This window comes from Mus pahari, chromosome 4 (genome assembly GCF_900095145.1).
Source record: "Mus pahari chromosome 4, PAHARI_EIJ_v1.1, whole genome shotgun sequence".
Taxonomy (NCBI): Eukaryota; Metazoa; Chordata; class Mammalia; order Rodentia; family Muridae; genus Mus; species Mus pahari.
The window spans coordinates 69,842,745-69,851,620 of NC_034593.1; positions in this window are offsets into that span (position 1 = coordinate 69,842,745).

The following is an 8,876-nucleotide window of genomic DNA, read 5'->3' on the forward strand; positions in this document are numbered from 1 at the left end:
CCCTCCCTCTCTCCCTCCTTCCCTCCCTCTCTCCCCTCTCTCTCTTGGGCTTTCCTCCTGTGAAGCATGGCATTGCTGGAGGCAGTTCTGCAGGCGAAGGCTTTCAGCTCTGGGAGGAAGAAAGTGACAGTGTCCCTATTTTTCCACCGGAAATGAATAGTGTAAAGCCAGGCTGGCATATCACTGAGTCAGTCACTGTAGACAGGAGAGTAGAATACCGCACTGATCCTGTTGATAGAGTCTGTAGTCACTAAACTCTTAATCAAACCATCCATATGTGACTGAAAGCTAAATGCGCAGTGCAGGTTTAACTAGCCAGTTCCAATTAGTGTACAAGTCACTACCAAAATTACCCCCCATTCCAGCACTGACAGTTTACCTTTATTTATAAAGGGGAAACAGCAGTAAGCCTGTTGCAGCCTGAAGATGTTTCCATACCAGAGGGAGCCTGTCTTGACACTGTGCTAGTTCTGAACAGGCTCTACTCTGTGTTCAGTTTATTACATCCCATGCTAAGCCAATTACAATGTTCCTTCCATATATGCATCTGCAAAGGTTCAAATTTCACCTCATTTTTTTTTTCACTCTACATTCCACACCACAAACACCTGCAAGGACGAAACCAGGACAAAAATAAACTAAGAAACACTGAAACAGTCAGCCTTTATCTTTGCACAAAGTATATAATCCACCCTTAGCTTTGATGTAAAGTGTTAATAGTTTTTCTAATAGCAAAAGACCTTGGGGCTTACTATAAAATTCAGCTTTAGTTCTGATAGCACCACCTGCAGAGTCATTATGAAACGTTGCAATTCAGAAATCCAAGCAAGCATAGCATTCCCTTGGAAGAGTGAGGAACAAAACAAAGAGGGCAGGTAACACTGGGCTCCCATCTCCCAGTCTTAGCACACTGTACCACTCTTCAGTAAGTGCATCTTCCAGAGAAGTCCAATAACCAGGGATTCAAGATTTCAATTATATTCAAAACTCGAAACCTAATGATGGAGGTCAAAAATCTAAAAGAGTTATAAAGGTATCAAAGTACTGTTAGTTCTCATTGTGTTAACTCATTGTGCTAAACCATGGCCAAGATTTTCTTTCCTGCCTTGGCAATACTTGTGCCTGCCAAAAACAAAATAAATAAATAAATAAATAAATAAATAAATAAATAAACAAAACACCCACCATGTGCAAAGTCGTGGCATGGTGTCTCCCAGGAACAGCTGACCACTGAGCTACACCTTACACGGGAAAACCATGAGGAGGAGATCTGTAAAATCCAACCCTCTTGCCTAAGAGAAACTTACCAGACATCAGCCCACCCCATGTAGGCACCAAATGCTGAACCCTTTTTCTCAGCAAGGGCAGCCATCTAAATGCTATTCAGTTAGAAAGCTAGCTTATGCCTTCAGGCTGAACACTTTTTTTTTTTTTTTTTTTGTAGTCACTGGGATGGAAGTTCCTCTGAGTCCGATATCCTCAGAAGAGACATCAACCAAAAGCTGAGCAATACAGAAAGCATGTGACTACGTAGTAGGAAGAAAAACTTAGTTGTTCTTTCTTTCTAATTTTTTACAATTTTACTAACAGCATCCGACCTCAAGTAAGTGCTTAAATTGTTTGGCGAAAGGAAGTGTTGGTGAGTTACTCTCTACACAACTTCAAAAATGCTTCCCTATACCTTTAACTGTTAATTAGCTCAAGTCTTTGGTTCAGAAACCACAGCCCTGTGCAGTGTGACCTCACTGGTATGGCATCTGAGCAATTATCTTTGAAATAATGAGCCTTTTCATCCATAACAGAACAACAACTTCTCACTTGGATTGCAAAAGATCAGAGGCAATCTGCCGCACACCAGGGTGCCTGCCATCCCCTTTGTAGCATACCTTATTTTCAAACTAACCTTTCACATCCTGAATTAATTAAGGTGTTTTCCGATTAAAAATTAATGAATTTGCTTTAACCTCATTTAGGGGGATAATAGGATGTCTCTCTCTCTCTCTCTCTCTCTCTCTCTCTCTCTCTCTCTCTCTCTNTGTGTGTGTGTGTGTGTGTATGTGTGTACACGAACAGGTATATATACACACTTTTTCTTCCTAAGTATGGCTTGGCTCCTACTGATACATCCTAATAAAAAGGAAAGCAGTATCTCAGGGTTGGTTTGTTTGTTTGTTGGTTTGTTGGTTTGTTTTTTTTACCTGAAAGATCCTAACAAGGTTCAGATTTGGATAACATACAAAAATAAAGGCCCTGGTTGGGTTTCTTGGTGCATTTTGGCATGTTCCAGTTTCATTCAAAAATTAATTTGGAGAATGGAGAGAGAGCTCAGAGGTTCTGAGGACTTGTTATTTTTCCAGATCACCATGGTTTGGTTTCCAGTACTACAATAGAAAGATTACAACCACTGTAACTCCTGATCCTGGGGATCCAATGGCCTCTTCTGGCCTCCACATGTACCCACATGCACATACACAGGCACATGCACACACACACACACACACACACATACACACATAGATACATACATGCTGTCTTAACTACTTTTATATTGCTGTAATAGGACACCATGGCCGGGGTAATTTATGTAAGAAAGCATTTAATTTGGGGCTAATGGTTCCAAAGGGTTATGATAATAATCATATAGTCATGTATGGTCATAATATTGGAGAACGTGGCAATAGACAACGAGGCAGACATAACACTGTAGTAGCTAACAGTTTACATTCTGATCCTCAAGTAGGAGACAGACAGACAGACAGACACACAGACACAGACACAAAGAAACAAAGAGAGAGACAGAGAGAACCTGGGAGTGGCATGGAATTTTGAAACCTCAAAGTCCACACCCAACTACACAGCTTCTCCAGTGAGAACACACCTCCTGATCCTTCCTAAATATGTCTACCAACTAGGAACCAAGCATTGAAATATATGATCCTATGGGGGCCATTTTCATTCAAACCAGCACACATACAACTAAATAAAAAGTACATCCTCAAAAATTAATTTGAAAACAATTAGAAAGTTTTCTATCAGGTTCTGAGAAATAGGATCCTAATTTTTAAAACCAATTCTTATCATTTCTGCTTTGCTTTGTTGCTTATTCTTTAAAAGCAGTTTTCTGTAAACTTATTTTTTAATTAATTTATTTACACTCCAGACTTTATTACCCCTTGTGCTTCGTCTACCCTCCAATTGTTCTATATCCTATACATCCTCCCCACTCCCCTGTTTCCACATGGGTGTCCCCACTCCCCACCCCACCTGACCTTTAAACACCCTGGGACCTCCAGTCTCTTGAGTGTTAGGTACATCATCTCTGAATGAACACAGACCCAGCAGTCCTCTGCTATATGTGTGTTGGGGGCCTCATATGAGCTGGTGTATGCTGCCTGTTTGGTGGTCCAGTGTTTGAGAGTTCTGTCAACTTCTTATGTAGCAGAATACATATGAAACCACTTCAAAACTGAGTCCTTTTAGCAGCCAATGAACAGGGAAAGGAACTGTATTTCTTTGTTTGTGTCAGTGTCTATGCATGTACTTGTCTGTGTATATGTGTGTCTGTGTGTATGCATGGTGGTGGGTATACAAGACAGAATGCACATGGTTCCAAGAACATCTAGACGGAATCAGTTCTCTCCTTCCTCCATCAGGACTCCAGAAATAAGCCTTGCATCCTCAGAGTTGACAGCAGACACTTTTTGCCCACTAAATCATCTCACTGGCCTCATTTTCCTTCTTTTATGATTCCGTCTCATTTTCTTCATGGCAACTGTCAGCTATCATGCTGCTAGGGGTGTAACACAGAGATGAGAGTTAATCAATTTAGAAGTTGTCTCTAATCAAATTAAAGCTGGTCATTCTGGCTGCCAACCAACTAAAAGGGAAACGTTTGTCTTTGAGAATCCTGTCCTCGAAAAAATAAAGATTAGCAAAGACTAGACATTCATCTCTGTAGACAAGACCAGACTAAGACAGGGCTTTGGATCCACACAGAATGGGCCATTATTATATTACATCAAGGAAGTCAAGGTCCTTAAAGGGTTCTATGCCTCACCTCTAAACTATTGACTATTGATAGGCTCTGGGAAAAAGAGAACCACTGTTGTTTGTTGTACATCCACTGCTGAGCCTGCTGGGCTCCAATGGGCAGATCCATGGCCACATAAACAGCCCTGGTTAACCTCAGAGGGTCACAAAACAAAACAAATAGTTGCAAACATAAAGGAAAGATTTGTGGGAAAGTGGGAGGTGTGTGTGGTTGGTACTTGCATCTAAAAACAAATTTAATTCGTAAAAGTGAAAAAAATGAAGGATTAGGATTAAGTATGAAAATGTTTCTCTATGTCTTTTTCATCTGTAGCTGGGTTCATATTTGAGACCCATATGCCAAAAGAACAGATTAAACAAAGAGAAGAATATTAACTTACTTGGTGTGTTGTATTTGGCTTGGAAATCTTCCTAAGAAAATAAAGATTCAAAGAATCAGAGAAAAGTGTTAAGAGTAAAAATGTTAAGGCTAGGGCACACATGGACATAAACTCCATAAACAGAACACTGTGTGCTTTCAGAAAATTGCTCCTGAATCTAATCAATGGTGGCTTAACAGTGGCTTTGCAGGACTAGGCATTCAAAAGCCTGCCCCTGATACCTGTAAGTGACATTCCAATGTCACAAGTTTACATTTCTCCCACACAGAACAGCAGAACATGATCATTCCCTCCAAAAGAAACCTGTGGAGAGGCATCAAGAACACCTACACCTGCACACAAAACAACCCAAAACCCCACATAGGCTCAGATTTTCTTTCAAAAACCTACTTTATTTAGGGTTCTTACATGCTTCAACCTCCCTTGTAACCCACCCACCAGGGGGAAATGAAGGTTAGCAGGGAAAAGGGTGTTGTGGTCCTGTTTAGAAGTTGCTCCTTGGGGTGATTCCACTCTTTGTTGTCTGGATATCAGCAGTCCATTTCAAGAGCAAACACCAAACAGGCTGCACTACTCCAGCAGAAACAGCAAGGCTCCGCCAGATCTGCAAGAGTCCGTGGAAGCTGCCCAGAATCATGCGGAATACCACTAGTTCTTTGGCAAATTTCTCTCTATGACATGAAAACTATTGAAGACCAGCTAGACAAGCAAAGAAACAAATTGTTACATGGCTTATCCATGCAAGAGCCTCTCTTACTGTTTGTATTTATATTGTTTCTAACCATCACACACACTCTTAAATGTCTGTTTTCAGCAAAACATAACATGTTCTCTCTCTCTCTCAAGACAGCTTCCAGAAAAACATCATGTGACACAACTAAGCTGTTAGAGGAAGCAGAAGTTTCCACTTCAATTCCACCTTCTCAGCACCCATGCTCCTTCTCACCAACCTCTGTGAATTTTCTCCAACCTACAATATCGGAGACATACCCTTGTCAGTCACCTTCATTCAAATACAACTTGCTTTTACAAAGCCTCTGTGCTGGGACTGGAGAGATGGCTCTGTGGTTAAGAGCACTGGCTGATCTTTCAGAGGACCAGGGTTCAGTTCCCAGCACCTACATGGCAGCTGTGTATAAACCCAGTTCCAGGTTATCTGATACACATTCAGGCAAAAGAAAACCTGGTGCTTCCGTGAACGTCAGGCAGTGAGTCCTATGTGGGTATTCAAGCGCCTGTCTGAACAAAGGAGAGAGAAGGCTTCAAGGTCTATTAGTTCAGACTCTTCTTGGTGCCTCTGTGTCTTTGAAGATAAAGAAACTTCCTTTCGTGCATGACAAGAGAGGATCTCCCTAGAATGAAAGTTTGTAGTCTACTTTGGAGGGTGTGTAACCTGCTGGTCAAAACAGTCACCTTCGGGAGCAACTAGTATCCTTGCCTTTATTTTCAGCTAAAACTTTATGAAACAAGTTGAATATTGTTGAATATTGCCAGAGGAATTCCATCTACTCAGAGCTAAATATGCTCAAAATGTGTTTGCTTAAATGATAACCACAAACTGACTCAGAAAGGCGGCTGTCACTAAATGTTTTTTCTATAGGATCATGTATAGGTTTCCTGGAAAACACCTATGCTTCCTATGTTTTAGGGTATGGAGGGGAGGGTACTGTTTTGTTAAATAGATCTTTCTTGGCTCTTATTCCTTAGCTGTGATAGTTTAAAATTTCAGGCTTACATTTTTATGGTCTGCTTTGCGGTAGAGGGAGAACACAGGATTTCTTTCTGTTTCTTGTGTTCTATTCTCAATGCAAGATGAGGCTTATTGGGTAACACGTCCTAACTCCCATCAGAGCCAAGTAACCCTTGGAAATGTACTGAGATATTCCTTTTCTATAACACTTTCACCACAGAAACACTGGTATAGAAAGGTTGGATTAGGAGCTATCAGAAATCTTCTTGAAATGACCCAGCAACATGTCCTGTTCTCTTGCTTTGGAGGCTGGGCCTGGATCAGTAAGAAATCTCGTTTTAAACACTGTCATCATTGCTTTGTTTGCATCAGATTTCTTTTGATTGTAAGAAACAGAAAGACACCAAAATAGCTCAATTGCAAAGGAGGAATATTACAAAAGAATTTACTATAGCCAAACCTCGTGAAAAACCAGGTCAAAGATCTCTGAAGAACAGTCAGAAAAAAAGTATTCCCTATGGCATTTTTAAATTTATTTATTTGTTTGTTTGTGTGTGTATATGTGTGTGTGTGTGTGTGTGTGTATGCCCACAAGAGAGTACTCATGTACAGGGTACAGGAATGGGCTGCAAGCTCTTGTGTGAACATGGGGGACAGAAAAGGACACCAGATCCCTTGCAGCTAGAGTTATAGGCATTCACAGTACATCTATCTAGCTTATTATGTGAGTGCTAAAATCCAAACTTTGCTCCTCATGATTGTGCAGCTATTGTTCTTTCCCAAGAAGCCATCTCTCCAGCATCTTGCCCTCCAGGTTTTCTCTCTACAACCTAATGTTTTCTCTAAGAGTAAATGGGACTGGACCACTTAGTTTTGCTGTGGCCCACTGATCTGTATTACTTGACAAATGAAAGCAACCCCATAAATATTAAAATGGTTTCTGTAACCCATACCATGGCCTGGAAAGTAAAGATCAATCTTTTAAGGATGCTGGGTTTTTTTTTTTTTTCCTAATTTAAGCCATCACATCAAAGACAAACATCCAATCTGCATATGTACATCACACTGCCAAAGACTAACTCTGGACAAACCTGAGAGCTTGGGTGTACCAGAAGTCAATGACCATACACTGAATCTAATCCACACTCTTTATTTCACCTTCAAAGATTTTTCCTCTGCACTAATAAAACATTTCAAATCTAGCACTGATTTTTTTTTCTGTTTTTTGAGCCTTAAATATCCTGAGAAATGAAATTATAAGGAAGGAATTAGGAAGGAATTCCCCTATTTGTCTCTTAGATCAAGTGGAGAACTCAGAATCAGATTCAGCTCGGATAATGAAATGCATCTTTGAAATCACATCTAGAATCTGGCTGATTAAGTCACATAAAACTGTTCTGACTCCTTTGCCCTTTCCAGAAAACTTGTTCCTGTCATTAGATAATTTAATAAAAGGTTTTGCACATATTAAAAGTTATTTATATGCTTATTTTACATATGGCAGTAAAGTACATGTGTAATTTAAAATGACTGCAAAATGTTAATAGTGGATTAACCGTTGAATTTAAGACAGTGATGGAAGTTTGGCCCTGTTTTAATGCACTGAGTGTAGGAACTTCAGCCCATTTCATCTCTTTTCTAACAAGTCCTTGCTCACTTTATTACTTCTAAGGACAGTTGAGTTGAACCTTGTAAGGACTTTTACTTGTTATTCAGGAGACTTTTCCCTGAAGAAGGCAAAAGAAAGGAATTAAATGCGTTATAGCAAGGCTGTACAAAGACCTTACTAACAAGAAATTCAAGATCAGTTGCTAAAAGCCATGCACAAGAGATGTTCATGGTGAGGCTACACTTTTCCTACAGATGAACACAAGCTCTTCCTATGAGTTACCTTTCACTTTTATGATCATGGTTCCATCTATCCATGATTAGATCAGATGATTATAAATTCCACATGGTTTCTACCATTCTAGTTTGCTTTCTGTTGCTACGATGAGACAAGGACCAAAAGCAACTTGGGAAGGAAAAGGTTTATTTTGTCTTACAGGTTACGTACAGTCCATGGGGGAGAAGAATGAGGACAGGAACTCAAAAAGCAGGAGCTCCAAGGCACGAACTAGAGCATCAGTGGAGGATGGCTCGCCATAACTTTCTCAGCTTACTTATTTTTAATATCACTCAGGACCACCTGGCCAGATTTGTACTACCTCTAGTGGTCTAGGCCCTTCCATATTAGTCATTGATCAAGAAAATGTCCCCAACAGACTTGCCTACAGGCCAATTTGATGGACCCCTCTTTAGATTCCTTCTTCCCTGGTGATACTAGTGTCAAGTAATAAAAAGTAAACACCATGCCGCCACTACCCAATGACTCCTGTCTGCCTTCATACTTCTTCAATTCAACTCTATAATTCTAAATGACTACAAAATTCAGAGCCTACAGTTATGAGTGAAATCATACAGCAAATACCTTAAGCTACAAAGTGTAAATTCTATGACTTGTGAATTAAAAATACTCTACTTAAGTTTCCTGGGCTATACCTCAATGTACACAAGGAGCTTTTAGTCATTATTTACCAAATGCTAGACAAAGATGATGATAACTTTTTCAATAAGCCATAAAGACTACTTTCTGGCTCTTCTGCCTTCAGTGAGAAACCTGAGCATTAACATGTACTCATGCTTAACAGACTTATCTTACATCTCAGCTTCTCTCTTTCTCTCTCTCTCTCTCTCTCTCTCTCTCTCTCTCTCTC